Source organism: Pristiophorus japonicus, chromosome 3 (assembly GCF_044704955.1).
Source record: "Pristiophorus japonicus isolate sPriJap1 chromosome 3, sPriJap1.hap1, whole genome shotgun sequence".
NCBI lineage: Eukaryota > Metazoa > Chordata > Chondrichthyes > Pristiophoridae > Pristiophorus > Pristiophorus japonicus.
This window is the reverse complement of record NC_091979.1, coordinates 92,499,133-92,515,413: the sequence shown is the minus strand read 5'-3', so window position 1 is coordinate 92,515,413 and position 16,281 is coordinate 92,499,133.

The following is a 16,281-nucleotide window of genomic DNA, read 5'->3' as shown; positions in this document are numbered from 1 at the left end:
AAAATGGCATTTGACCTCTTGGAGCTCATCCCATGAGTACCCTAACTGTCTCAGCCTAGAAACCATTTACATTTTTAATGCTCTAATATCCTTGCTCTACCTTGCTTCGTAGAATATTCCAAAAGACATTTGACTACAGTACCTCAAAGCTTTTTTTTCCCATAGCAACTGTCAAGGCTGCTCTATAAACATTCGGCAGGAAGGTCACTGCTGACAGTGAGTTTGACCTGGATCGTCCTTCTACCTAGTGATGGAGCACTATGCTACTGCAAAGTGATTAATTTAATAGTCAAGCTAAGAGTTGGCAAAATTTGCTCCTTGGAGAGGCTCAGGATTGACAGGCAATTGAGAGTGGGTCTTAAACTTCTGGCTTCTGATACAAAAAAAGGAATCATGTAGCAGTAGATCATTCTGTGTTCTTTTAATGTAATGCTCATTTCCTGTGCCTTTATGATATTACTTTTTATAATTAAAGCTTACATGATTTACCTTCTCGTTCCTCCTATGTTCCAAATATGGTACCCTATTCGCTGTTCCTCCTTCCTGCATCCCCAATCTGTTGAAAGTAAGACTTACTGCACCCACTCTAATTTATTCATTCCCTGGACCTCAAAACTGTGGACTTCTTACTACCCTCAGTGTTTCCTTTATCCTATAATCTTTTGGTTTTTAAAATCCAAGCATGGTATTATCTAATCACTATTACATGATTTACCTCCTCTATTCTTTCCAACCTTGGTCGTGTCTTGCATAATTCTTCACTTAAGTTTTTGCAGACTGTAGCTAAATAAATTGCCACAGAGTGGAGCTATTGCATGATCATTCACTACAGCACAGATGGTGTTAGCAAACATTGTGTGCCCATCAAAGTGAGGAAAGTTACTGCTGGGAATGGAATTCTTTTTATTTTGGGCAGCTGGTATAACCATTTGGAGCTCTCAGGTACAGGTACAGCACAGCCAGATGAACAGTGGAGTTCCCTTTGCTTTACCCCCAACAATATTCCATGGCAGGAATAACACCATTAATTACATTTACCACCTTTAATGTCCCAAGGCACTTCACATAGGTATAATCAAGCAATCATGGATGTCCAGCCAGAGAAGGAGATTTTAGGAAGGGTGACCAAAATTAGTCAAAAGTGGTGGGTTCTAGCGAGGGTCTTAAAGGTAGAGATAGAGATGGCGATGCAGAGGGGATTCCAGAGTGTAGGGCTGAGTATGCTGAAAGCACGACCGGCAATGTAGGGTGAAGGGAGGGATCTACAAGAGACCAGAAGCAGAGGAACAGAGGGTTCTGGAGTAGTGGTTGTAGAGCTGGGGGAAATAACAGCGATAGGGAGGAACCAGGAGTGGATTTAAACACAAGGATGAACATTTTAAATTGGAGGCGTTGAAGGACCAGGAGCCAATGTAGCTCATCAAGGACAGGAGTAATGAGTGAGCAAGGATACGATATGGGCAGTTTTGGATGAGCTGAAGTTTATAGAGTATGGAGCTTGGGAAGCTGGCCAGGAGGCCATTGGAACACTCGAGTCTGGAGGTGACTGCGATGGATGAGAGTTTTAGCAGCAGATGGGCTAAGGCATGGCGTGCTGGGCAAAGTTATGGAAGGGGATCTTTGTAATGGAGCGGTATGGAGTTGAAAGTTCAGTTCTATGTCGAATAGGACACAGAGGTTGCGAACAGTCTGATTCAACCTGACACTGTGGATGAGAAAGTAGATGGAATTAGTGGCAAGGATAAACAGCTTCTTGCGGAAGCTGAAGACGATGACTTTGGTCTTCCCACTGGTGGAAATTGTGGCTCATCCAAGACTGGATGTTGAACAAGCAGTCTGACAGTACACAGGCACTGGAGGTTTTAAGAGAGATGGAGAGGTAAAACTTTGTGTCATCAGTGTACACATGAAAGATGATGTCACCAGTGGGTAGCATGAGGATGAGGAAAAGGATAAATTCAAACATGGAGTTGCGGGAAAGGTAGGCACAGACTTAGAAGGTGACTGCACATTCATGAACTTTGGATAAGATAAGCAAATCTCAGAAGCACATCCCTTATTGCATCAGTCTGATATTTTTCCGACTTCCAACACCAGCCATTCTATGGCATCTTTGATTGAGATTAACAATTAGTGTAAAATCAGGGATAGAGACATAAGCATAGACATAGAAAATAGGTGCAGGATCAGGCCATTCGGCCCTTAAAGCCTGCACCACCATTCAAGAGGGAGTTAGATATGGCCCTTATGGCTAAAGGGATCAAGGGGTATGGAGAGAAAGCAGGAAAGGGGTACTGAGGTGAATGATCAGCCATGATCTTATTGAATGGTGGTGCAGGCTTGAAGGGCCGAATGGCCTACTCCTGCACCTATTTTCTATGTTTCTATGTTTCTATGTTTCATGGCTGAACATGCAACTTCAGTAACCCACTCCTGCCTTCTCTACCCCCGATCCCTTTAGCTGTAAGGGCCACATATTGAATATATCCAATGAACTGGACTCAACAACTTTCTGTGGTAGAGAATTCCATAGGTTCACAATTCTGTGGGTGAAAAAGTTTCTCCTCATCTTGGTCCTATATGGCTTACCCCTTATCCTTAGACTGTGACCCCTGGTTCTGGACTTCCCCAACATCGAAAATATTCTTCCTGCATCTAACCTGTCCAATCCCGACAGAATTGTATATGCTTCTATGAGATCCCCTCTCATTCTTCTAAATTCCAGTGAATACAAGCCTAGTCGATCCAGTCTTTCCTCATATGTCAGTCCTGCCATCCCGGGAATCAGTTTGGTGAACCTTCGCTGCACTCCCCCAATAGCAAGAATGTCCTTGCTCTGGTTAGGAGACCAAAACTGCACACAATTTTCAAGGTGTGGTCTCACCAAGGCTCTGTACAACTGCAGCAAGGCCTCCCTGCTCCTATACTCAAATCCTCTCGCTATGAAGGCCAACATGCCATTTGCTTTCTTAACTTCCTGCTGTACCTGCATGCCTACTTTCAATGACTGATGTACCATGACACCCAGGTCGCGTTGTACCTCCCCTTTTACTAATCTGTCACCAATCAGCTAATAATCTGCCTTCCTGTTTTTGCCACCAAAATGGATAACCTCACACTTATCCACATTATACTGCATCTGCCATGCATTTGTGCACTCAATTAGCCTGTCCAAGTCACCATGCAGCCTCTTACATAGAAACATAGAAAATAGGTGCAGGAGTAGGCCATTCGGCCATTCGAGCCTGCACCACCATTCAATAAGATCATGGCTGATCATTCACCTCAGTACCCCTTTCCTGCTTTCTCTCCATACCCCTTGATCCCTTTAGCCATAAGGGCCATTTCTAATTCCCTCTTGAATATATCCAAAGAACTGGCATCAAAAACTCTTTGCGGTAGGGAATTCCACAGGTAAACAACTCTCTGAGTGAAGAAGTTTCTCCTTATCTCAGTCCGAAATGGCTTACCGCTTATCCTTAGACTGTGTTCCCTGGTTCTGGACTTCCCCAACATCGGGAACATTCTTCCTGCATCTAACCTGTCCAGTCCCATCAGAATTTTAAATGTTTCTATGAGATCCCCTCTCATCCTTCTAAACTCCAGTGAATATAGGCCCAGTCGATCCAGTCTCTCCTCATATGTCAGTCCTGCCATCCCGGGAATCAGTCTGGTGAACCTTCACTGCACTACCTCTGTTGTGTATATGTAAAGCATGCACTCCCATGTTCCGCCACCAGGGAGTGCATCTGCTGAAGTCCAAAGGGATCCCAGCATCCTCTGGGAGCACTGTATATATGATCAGGTAGATAGCAGGTGGCAGCAACAAAATGTAAACAATGGTCGCGCCTCTGTATCACAGGAAATTGATCTGAATGACCCTGTGTATGTGCTAAACTATGGACATGGTTGCAAGTGGATCACGGGCACGGTTATAGCTAAAGAAGGGAGTAGGGTGTTTGTAGTCAAACTAGACAATGGACAAATTTGCAGAAAGCCTCTGGATCAAACGAGGCTGCGGTTCAAGACTGCCCTGAATAACCCACAGCAGACACCACCTTTTTCGAGCCCACAACACACACCCAAAGGATCAATGACACCACCCCGGACCAAGAAATCGAACCCATCACGCCCAACAGCCCAGCAAGGCCAGGCTCACCCAGCAGCCCTGCAGAGCCAACAACACGCCAGCCCAGCGAGGGCACAGCCAACACATCAGAACAAACATTTGTACCGAGGCAGTCCACCAGGGAAAGAAAGGCTCCCGACCGCCTCACCTTGTAAATAATTTTCACTTTGACTTTGGGGGGCAGGGATGCTGTTGTGTATCTGTAAAGCATGCACTCCCATGTTCCGCCACCAGGGAGTGCATCCCCTGAAGTCTAAAGGGATCCCAGCATCCCTTGGGTGCACTGTATATAAACCGGCCCCTAAGGCCTGTTCCTCACTCTGGAATGTCTTAATAAAGACTGAGGTCACTGTTACTTTAACCTCCCTGTGTGCAGTTTCATCTGTGTTAAGAACACAACACCCTCAATAGCAAAAACGTCCTTCCTCAGATTAGGAGACCAAAACTGAAAACAATATTCCAGGTGAGGTCTCACCAAGACCCTGTACAACTGCAGTAAGACCTCCCTGCTCCTATACTCAAATCCCCTAGCTAAGAAGGCCAACATACCATTTGCCTTCCTCACTGCCTGCTGTACCTATATGCCAACTTTCAATGACTGATATACCATGACACCCAAGTATTGTTGCACCTTCTCTTACCCTAATCTTCCACCATTCAGATAATATTCTGTCTTCGTGTTTTTGCCCCCAAAGTGGATAACCTCACATTTATCCATATTATACTGCATCTGCCATGCATTTGCCCACTCACCTAACCTGTCCAAGTCACCCTGCAGCCTCTTAGCGTCCTCCTCACAGCTCACACTGCCACCCAGCTTAGTGTCATCTGCAAACTTGGAGATATTACACTCAATTCCTTCATCTAAATCATTAATGTTTATTGTAAATAGCTGGGGTCCCAGCACTAAGCCCCGTGGCACCCCACTAGTCATTGCCTGTCATTCTGAAAAGGACCCGTTTATCCCGACTCTCTGCTTCCTGTCTGCCAACCAGTTCTCTATCCATGTCAGTACATTACCTCCAATACCATGTGCTTTGATTTTGCACACCAATCTCTTGTATGGGACCTTGTCAAAAGCCTTTTGAAAGTCCAAATACATCACATCCACTGGTTCTCCCTTGTCCACTCTACCAGTTACATCCTCAAAAAATTCCAGAAGATTTGTCAGCATGATTTCCCTTTCATAAATCCATGCTGACTTGGACCGATCCTGTCACTGCTTTCCAAATGCGCTGCTATTTCATCTTTAATAACTGATTCCAACATTTTCCCCACTACTGATGTCAGGCTAACCGGTCTATAATTACCCGTTTTCTCTCTCCCTCCTTTTTTAAACAGTGGTGTTACATTAGCTACCCTCCAGTCCATAGGAACTGATCCAGAGTTGATAGACTGTTGGAAAATGATCACCAATGCATCCACTATTTCGAGGGCCACTTCCTTAAGTACTCTGGGATGCAGACTATCAGGCCCCAGAGATTTATCGGCCTTCAATCCCATCAATTTCCCTAATGCAATTTCCCGCTTTATAAGGATATCCTTCAGTTCCTCCTTCTCATTAGACCCTCGGTCCCCTAGTATTTCCGGAAGGTTATTTGTGTCTTCCTTCGTGAAAATAGAACCAAAGTATTTGTTTAACTGGTCTGCCATTTCTTTGTTCCCAATTATAAATTCACCTGAATCTGACTGCAGGCTACCTATGTTTGTTTTCACTAATCTTTTTCTCTTCACATATCTATAGAAGCTTTTGCAGTCAGTTTTTATGTTCCCAGAAAGCTTCCTCTCATACTCTATTTCCCCCCTCCTAATTAAACCCTTTTTCCTCTTCTGCTGCATTACAAAATTCTCCAAGTCCTCAAGTTTGCTGATTTTCCTGGCCAATTTATATGCCTCTTCCTTGGATTTAACACAATCCTTAAGTTACCTTGTTAGCCTCGGTTGAGCCATCTTTCCCATTTTATTTTTTACTCCAGACAGGGATGTACAATTGTTGAAGTTCATCCATGTGATCTTTCAATGTTTGACATTGCCTATCCACCGTCAACCCTTTAAGTATCATTTGCCAGTCTATTCTAGCCAATTCATGCCTCATACCATCGAAGTTACCTTTCCCCAAGTTCAGGACCCTAGTCTCTGAATTAACTGTGTCACTCTTCATCTTAATAAAGAATTCCACCATATTATGGTCACTCTTCCCCAAGGGGCCTCGCACAACATGATTGGTAATTAGTCCTTTCTCATTACACATCATGCAGTCTAGGATGGCCAGGCCTCTAGTTGGTTCCTCGACATATTGGTCTGGAAAACCATCCCTAATACACTCCAGGAAATCCTCCTCCACCGCATTGCTACCAGTTTGGTTAGCCCAATCAATATGTAGATTAAAGCCACTCATGATAAACATAAAACATAGAAACATAGAAAATAGGTGCAGGAGTAGGCCATTCGGCCCTTCGAGCCTGCACCGCCATTTAATAAGATCATGACTGATCATGATATCTTCTGTACCTTTATTGCACGCATCCCTAATTTCTTGTTTGATGCTGTCCCCATCCTCATTACTACTGTTTGGTGGTCTGTATACAACTCCCACTAGCGTTTTCTGCCCTTTGGTATTCCGTAGCTCCACCCATACAGATTCCACATCATCCAAGCTAATGTCCTTCCTTACTATTGCATTAATTGCCTCTTTAACCAGCAACCTCACCCCACCTCCTTTTCCTTTCTGTCTATCCATCCTAAATGTTGAATACCCCTGGATGTTGAGTTCCCAACCTTGGTCACCCTGGAGCCATGTCTCCGTGATGCCAATTACATCATACCTGTTAACTGCTATCTGTGCAGTTAATTCATCCATCTTATTCTGAATACTCCTCGCATTGAGGCACGGAGCCTTCAGGCTTGTCTTTTTAACACCCTTTGCCCCTTTAGGATTTTGCTGTAATGTGGCCCTTTGTGCTTTTTGCCTTGGGTTTCTCTGCCTCCACTTTTACTTTTCTTCTTTCTATCTTTAGCTTCTGCCCCCAATTATACTTCCCTCTGTCTCCCTGCATAGGTTCCCATCCCCCTGCCATATTAGTTGAGTCCTGGTACTATTCTTGTGAATCTGCGCTGCATTCCTTCAAATGCCAATATACCAAGGTGCAATGCCCAGAACTGTTCACAATACACCAGATGTAGTCTAACCCAGGCTTTTTTCAGCTGTAACAGAACTTCCTTCCCTTTATATTCTAACCCTCTAGTTCTAAAGGCTGACATTCCATTAACCTTTTGTACCTGACTACAACAACACTTGTGTTTATATAGCACCTTTAATGTTGTGAAACGTTCTCGGGCTCTTCACAAGAGTATTATGAAACAAAAAAGTTGGCACCGAGCAGCATAAGTAGAAATTAGCGCAGGCGACCAAAAGCTTGGTCAAAGAGGTAGGTTTTAAGGAGCGTCTTGAAGGAGGAAAGAGAGGTAGAGAGGCAGAGAGTTGTAGGCAGGTAGTTGCAGAGCTTGAGGCCTAGGCAACAGAAGGCACTGCCACCGATGATTGAGCGATTATAATCAGGGATGCCCAAGTGGGCAGAATCAGAGGAGCGCTTACATCTTTGGGGGTTGTGGGGTTGGAGGAGATTACAGAGATAGGGTGGTCGAGGCGAGGCCCTGGAGGGATTTCAAAATAAGGATGAGAATTTTGAAATTGAGGCATTGCTTAACCGGAAGCCAATGTAGGTCAGCGAGCACAGGGGTGATGGGTGAGCGGGACTTGGTGCGAGTTAGGACATGGGCAGCCGGGTTTTGGATCACCTCTAGTTTATGTAGGGTAGAATGTGGGAGGCCAGCCAGGCGTGCGTTGCAATAGTTAAATTTAGAGGTAATAAAGGCATGGATGAGGGCTTCAGCAGCGGATGAGCTGAGGCAAGGGCTGAGATGGGTGATGTTACGGAGTTGGAAATAGGCGGTCTTACTTATGCTGCAGATATGTGGTCGAAAGCTCATTGCGGGTTCAAATATGACACCATGGTTGCAAACAGACTGGTTCAGCCTCAGGCAGAAGTTGGGGAGAGGGATGGAGTCAATGGCTAGCGAATTGATTTTGTGGCGGGGACCGAAAACAATGACTTCGGTCTTCCCAATATTCAATTGGAGAAAATTTCTGCTCATCCAGAACTGGATGTCGGACAAGCAGTCTGACAATTTAGAGACCGTGGAGGGGTCGAGAGAAACGGTAGTGCGGTAGAGCTGGGTGTCATCAGCGTACATGTGGTTCCAGGGTTACAGGATTATATCTGGTTACAGGGTTTTCAGACGGGATAGAAAGGGGGGTAAAAAAGGAAGGGGGTGGGGTCGCAGTATTAATTAAAGAAACAATTACAGCTGTGGAAAGAGATGATATGTTAGAGACGTCATCAAACGAGGCCATATGGGTTGAATTGAAGAACAAAAAAGGGGTGATCACACTTGTGGGAGTGTACTATAGACCCTCAAACAGTCAGAGGGAGATAGAAGAACACATATGTGGGCAAATTGCTGAAAGGTGCAAATACTATAGAGCTGTAATAGTGGGAGATTTCAACTATCCTAAAATTAACAGTATGAATGGTACAGAGGGTGCGGAATTCCTAAAATGCATTCAGGAGAACTTCTTTAGCCAGCAAGTAACAAGCCCAACAAGGGAGGGGGAGGTTTTGGACTTGGTTTTGGGGAATGAAGAGGGGCAGGGCAGGGGTATCAGTGGGAGGGAATTTGGGTGCTAGTGATCATAATTCAGTAAGATTTAGGGTAGTTATGGAAAAGGACAAAGGTGGACCAGGAAAAAAATTCTCAATTGGGGTAAAGCCAATTTTGCTGAGCTGAGATGGGATTTGGCTAAGATGGACTGGAAACGGCTACTTGATGGTAAATCAGTGTTAGGGCAGTGGGAGGGATTCAAGGAGGAGGTCCTGAGGGTACAGAGCAAGTATGTTCCATTAAAAAAAAGGGTAGGGCTAACAAAGCTAGAGCCCCCTGGATGTCAAGGGACATAGAGGGTAAGATAAAGAAAAAATGGAAGCTTATGACAGATTCCGAGAACTCAATAATGCAGAGACTCTAGAGGAATATAAGAAGTGCAGGGGTGCAATTAAAAAAAATATCAGGAAAGCAAAGAGAGAGCATGAAAGAATGTTGTCAAGTAAAATCAGGGAAAACATAAAGATGTTTTATAAATTCATTAAGAGCAAGAGGATAACTAGAGAAAGAATGGGGCCTATTAGAGACCACAAAGAAAATCTGTGTGTGGAGGCAGAAAATGTGGGTATGATTCTTAATGAATACTTTGCATCTGTTTTCACAAAAGAGAGTGGCGATGCAGACTTTGCAATGAGGGAGGAGAAGCATGAAATATTGGACAAGACATGCATAGTGAGAGAGGAAGTACTAAGGGGCTTAGCAGCTTTGAAAGTGGATAAATTCCCAGGCCCGGATGAAATGTATCCCAGGTTGTTAAGAGAAGCAAAAGAGGAAATAGTAGAGGCTCTGACCATCATTTTCCAATCCTCTCTGGCTACAGGTGTGGTTCCAGAGGACTGGAGGACTGCTAATGTTGTACTTTTGTTTAAAAAGGGAGAAAGGGATAGACCAAGTAATTACAGACCAGTCAGCCTGACCTCAGTGGTGGGAAAATTATTGGAAAAAATCCTGAGGGAGAGGATAAATCTTCATTTGGAAAGACATGGATTAATCAAGGACAGTCAGCATGGATTTGTCAAGGGAATGTCGTGTCTGACGAACTTGATTGAATTTTTCGAGGAGGTAACCAGGAGGGTCGATAAGGGCAGTGTATATGATGTAGTGTATATGGATTTTAGCAGACTGGTCATGAAAGTAAAAGCCCTTGGGATCCAGGGCGAAGTGGCAATTTGGATCCAAAATTGGCTCAGAGGCAGGAAGCAAAGGGTAATGGTTGATGGGTGTTTTTTGACTGGAAGGCTGTATCCAATAGGCTTCCACAGGAATCAGTGCTGGGCCCCTTACTTTTTGTGGTATATATCAATGACTTGGACTAGAATGTTGGGGGTATGATTAAGAAGTTTGCAGATGACACTAAAATAGGCTGTGTGGTTGATAATGAAGAAGAAAGCTGCAGATTGCAGGAAGATATCAATGTACTGGTCAGGTGGGGACGTAACAGTGGCAAATGGAATTCAATCCGGATAAGTGTGAGGTAATGCATTTGGAGAGGTCCAACAAGGCAAGGGAATACACATTAAATGGTACGACACTGAAAAGTGTAGAGAAACAAAGGGACCTTGGAGTGTAGGTCCACAGATCCCTAAAGGTAGCAGGCCAGGTAGATAAGGTGGTTAAGACTTGCCTTTATTAGTCGAGGCATGGAATACAAGAGCATGGAGATGATGCCTGAACTGTATAAAACACTGGTTAGGCAGCAGCTGGAGTACTGTGTGAGGTTCTGGTCATCACATAACAGGAAAGATGTGATTGCAATGGAAGGGGTGCAAAGGAGATTTCCAAGAATGTTGCCTGGACTGGAGAATTTTGGCTATGAGGAAAGATTGGAGATGCTGGGTCTGGTTTTCTTTGGAACAGAGGAGGTTGAGGGGAGACCTGATTGAGGTGTATAAAATTATGAGGGGTCTGGATAGAGTGGATGGGAAGGACCTATTTCCATTGGCAGAGGGGTCAGCAACCAGGGGACATAGATTTAAAGTAATTGGGGGGAGGTTTAGCGGAGATATGAGGGGAAATGTCTTCACCCAATGGGTAGTGGGGGGTCTGGAACTCACTGCCTGAAAGGACGATAGAGACAGAAAGCCTCACCACATTTAAAAAATACATAGATGTGCACTTAAAGTGCCGTAACCTGTAGGGCTATGGACCAAGAACTGCAAAGCAGGATTAGGCTGGATAGCTCTTGGTTGGCCTCCTTCCATTCTGTAAATTTCTTTGATACTATTTGGAAACTGACGCTGTGTTTTTGGATGATGTTGCCAAGGGGCAACATATAGATGAGAAAAAGGAGGGGGCCGAGGATAGATCCTTGGGAGACACCAGAGGTAACGATGTGGGGGTGGTAAGAGAAGCCATTTCAGGTGAATCTCTGATTACGATTAGATAGTTAAGAATGGAACCAGGTGAGTGCTATCCCACCCAGCTGGACGACGGTGGAGAGGCATTGGAGAAGGTTAGAGTGGTCAACTGTATCAAAGGCTGCACACAAATCAAAAAGTACAAGGAGGTATAGTTTGCCTTTGTCACAGTCACAATGGATGTCATTTGTGACTTTGATGAGAGCCGTTTCGGTACTGTGGCAGACGTGGAAACCGGATTGGAGGGAATCAAACTACATTTTAGTGATCTGGGTACGTGGACCCCTCAATCTCTTTGGACCTCCACTTTTCACCATTTAAAAAATACTCGTATGTATCCATTTTGTTCTAAAACCTTACAATTATTAGCACTGAAATCCATCTGCCACAGTTTGGTCCACTCACTTAATTTCTCAATGTCTCTTTGCAATTTTATGCTCCCAGCTACACTACTTGCTATACCACTATTCTTTGTGTCATTGGCAAACTTGGATGTAGAGTTCTCGATTGTGCTATCGAGGTCTTGAATATATATAGTGAACAGTTGAGGCCCCAGTACAGATCCTATGGGACACCACTAGTCACTTCCTTACAGTTCGTGTACATACCCATTATCACTACTCTATGTCTTCTATCACCTAACCAATTTCCTAACCAGGTCAATAATTTGCCTTCAATTCCATGAGCTTTAATTTCAGCTAAGTAATTAGGAAGGCAACTGGAATGCTGGCCTTTATTGCAAGGAGGATGGAGTATAAAGTAGGGAAGTCCTGCTACTAAGGGGTTATGGGGAGCGGACAGGGAAGTGGAGCTGAGTCCATGATCAGATTGGCCATGATCTTATTGAATGGCGGAGCAGGCTCAAGGGGCCATATGGCCTACTTCTGTTCCTATTTCTTATGTTCTTATGTTCTTATGTAACTATACAGGTGAGACACCTAGAGTTCTGCATACAGTTTTGGTCTCCTTATTTAAAGAGGGATTTACTTGCATTGGAAGCAGTTCAGAAAAGGTTCACGAGGTTGATTTCTGAGATGAAGGGGTTGTCTTATGAAGCTAGGTTGAGCAGGTTGGGCCTATACTCATTGGAGTTTAGAAGAATGAGAGGTGATCTTATTGAAACGTATGATTTTGAAGGGGCTTGATAAGGTAGATGTACCGAAGATGTTTCCCCTCATGGGGGAATCTAGAACTAGGGGACATAGTTTCAGAATAAGGGGTCGCCCATTTAAAATGGAAATGAGGAGGAATTTCTTCTCTCAGAGGGCCATGAATCTTTGGAATCCTCTGCCCCAGAGAGCTGTGGAGGCTGGGTCATTGAATATATTTAAGGTGGAGATAGACAGATTTTTGAATGATTAGGGAGTCAAGGGTTATAGGGAGCGGGCAGAGAAGTGGAGTTGAGGCCAAGATCAGATCAGCCATGATCTTATTGAATGGTGGAGTAGGCTCAAGGGGCCAAATGGCCTACTCCTGCTCCTGTTTCTTATGTTTTTATGTTCTTATATTCTAACAGTCTCTTATGTGAAACCTTATCGAATGCCTTCTGGAAGTCCCTATAAACTATATCCATAGACATCCCCCTGTCTACATAGAAACATAGAAGAAACATAGAAAATAGGTGCAGGAGAAGGCCATTCAACCCTTCGAGCCTGCACCACCATTCAATAAGATCATGGCTGATCATTCCCTTAGTATCCCTTTCCTGCTTTCTCTCCATACCTCTTGATCCCTTTAGCCATAAGGGCCATATCTAACGCCCTCTTGAATATATCCAATGAACTGGCATCAACAAATCTCTGAGGCAGGGAATTCCACAGGTTAACAACTCTCTGAGTGAAGAAGTTTCTCCTCATCTCAGTCCTAAATGGCCTACCCCTTATCCTAAGACTGTGTCCCCTGGTTCTGGACTTCCCCAACATCGAGAACATTCTACCCACATCTAACCTGTCCTGTCCCGTCAGAATCTTATATGTTTCTATGAGACCCCACCTCATCCTTCTAAACTCCAATGTATAAAGGCCCAGTTGATCCAGTTTCTCCTCATATGTCAGTCCAGCCATCCCGGGAATCAGTCTGGTGAACCTTCGCTGCACTCCCTCAATAGCAAGGACGTCCTTCCACATATTAGGAGACCAAAACTGAACACAATATTCCAGTTGAGGCCTCACCAAGGCCCTATACAACTGCAGTAAGACCTCCCTGCTCCTATATTAAAATCCCCTAGCTATGAAGGCCAACATACCTTTTGCCTTCTTTGCCTGCTGCACCTGTATGCCAACTTTCAAAGACTGATGAACCATGACACCCAGGTCTCGTTGCACCTCCCCTCTTCCGAATCTGCCGCCATTCAGATAATATTCTGTCTTTGCGTTTTTGCCCCCAAAGTGGATAACCTCACATTTATCCACATTATACTGCATCTGCCATGCATTTGCACACTCACCTAACCTGTCCAAGTCACTCTGCAGCCTCCTAGCATCCCTCTCACAGCTCACACTGCCACCCAGTTTAGTGTCATCTGCAAACTTGGAGATATTACACTCAATTCCTTCATCCAAATCATTGATGTATATTGTCAAGAGCTGGGGCCCCAGCACTGAGCCCTGCGGCACTCTATTAGTCACTACCTGCCATTCTGAAAAGGACCCGTTTATCCCGACTCTCTGCTTCCTGTCTGCCAACCAGTTCTCTATCCACGTCAGCATATTACCCCCAATACCATGTGCTTTGATTTTGCACACCAATCTCTTGTGTGGGACCTTGTCAAAAGCCTTTTGAAAGTCCAAATACACCACATCCACTGGTTCTCCCTTGTCCACTCTACTAGTTACATCCTCAAAAAATTTCAGAAGATTTGTCAAGCATGATTTCCCCTTCATAAATCCATGCTGACTTGGACCGATCCTGTTACTGCTTTCCAATTGCGCTGCTATTTCATCCTTAATAATTGATTCCAACATTTTCCCCACTACTGATGTCAGGCTAACTGGTCTATAATTACTCGCTTTCTCTCTCTCTCACCTTTTAAGTAGTGGTGTTACATTAGCTACCCTCCAGCCCATAGGAACTGATCCAGAGTTGATAGACTGTTGGAAAATGATCACCAATGCATCCACTATTTCTAGGGCCACTTCCTTAAGTACTGTGCGATGCAGACTATCAGGCCCCGGGGATTTATCGGCCTGCAATCCTATCAATTTTCCTAACACAATTTCCTGCCTAATAAGGATATCCTTCAGTTCCTCCTTCTCACTAGACCCTCGATCCCCTAGTACTTCCGGAAGGTTATTTGTGTTTTCCTTCGTGAAGACAAAAGCAAAGTATTTGTTCAATTGGTTTGCCATTTCTTTGTTCCCCATTATAAATTCACCTGAATCCGACTGCAAGGGACCTACGTTTGTCTTCACTAATCTTTTTCTCTTCACATACCTATAGAAGTTTTGCAGTTAGTTTTTATGTTCCCGGCAAGCTTCTTCTTGTACTCTACTTTCCCCCTCTTAATTAAACCCTTTGTCCTCCTCTGCTGAATTCTAAATTTCTCCCAGTCCTCAGGTTTGTTGCTTTTTCTGGCCAATTTATATGCCTCTTCCTTGGATTTAACACTCTCCTTAATTTCCCTTGTTAGCCGTGGTTGAGCCACCTTCCCCATTTGATTTTTACTCCAGACAGGGATGTACAATTGCTGAAGTTCATCCATGTGATCTTTAAATGTTTGCCATTGCCTATCCACCATCAATCCTTTAAGTATCATTTGCCAGTCTATTCTAGCCAATTCCCACCTCAAACCATCGAAGTTACCTTTCCTTAAGTTCAGGACCCTAGTTTCTGAATTAACTGTGTCGCTCTCCATCTAAATAAAGAATTCTACCATATTATGGTCACTCTTCCCCAAGGGGCCTCGCACAACAAGATTGCTAATTAGTCCTTTCTCATTACACATCACCCAGTCTAGGATGGCCAGCTCCCTAGTTGGTTCCTCGACATATTGGTTGAGAAAACCATCCCTAATACACTCCAGGAAATCTTCCTCCACCGCATTGCTACCAGTTAGGTTAGCCCAATCAATATGTAGATTAAAGTCACTCATGATAACTGCTGTACCTTTATTGCATGCATCCCTGATTTCTTTGATGCTGTCCCCAACCTTACTACTACTGTTTGGTGGTTGTACACAAAACCCCAAAATGTTTTCTGCCCCTTGGTATTCCGTAGCTCCACCCATACCGATTCCACATCATCCAAGCTAATGTCCCTTTTTACTATTACATTAATTTCCTCTTTAACCAGCAATGCCACCCTGCCTCCTTTTCCTTTCTATCTATCCTTTCTAAATGTTGAATACACCTGGATGTTGAGTTCCCAGCCTTGGTCACCCTGGAGCCATGTCTCCGTGATGGCAATTACATCATACCCGTTAACTGCTATCTGCGCAGTTAATTCATCCACCTTATTCCGAATACTCCTCGCATTGAGGCACAGAGCATTCAGGCTTGTCTTTCTAACACACTTTGCCCTGTTAGAATTTTGCTATAATGTGGCCTTTTTTGCTTTTTGCCTTAGGTTTCTCTGCCCTCCACTTTTACTTTTCTTCTTTCTATCTTTTGCTTCTGCCCCCATTCTACTTCCCTCTGTCTCCCTGCATAGGTTCCCATCTCCCTGCCATATTAGTTTAACTCCTCTCCAACAGCACTAGCAAACACTCCCCCGAGGACATTGGTTCCGGTCCTGCCCAGGTGCAGACCGTCCGGTTTATACTGGTCTCACCTGCCTCAGAACCGGTTCCAATGTCCCAAGAATTTGAATCCCTCCCTTCTGCACCACTCCTCAAGCCATGTATTCATCTGAGCTATCCTGCAATTCCTTCTCTGACTAGCACGTGGCATTGGTAGCAATCATGAGATTACTACTTTTGAGGTTCTACTTTTTAATTTAGCTCCTAGCTCCCTAAATTCGTCTTGCAAGACGTCATTCCGTTTTTTACCGATATCGTTGGTACCTATATGCACCACGACAACTGGTTGTTCACCCTCCCTTTTCAGAATGCCCTGTACCTGCTCCGAGACATCCTTG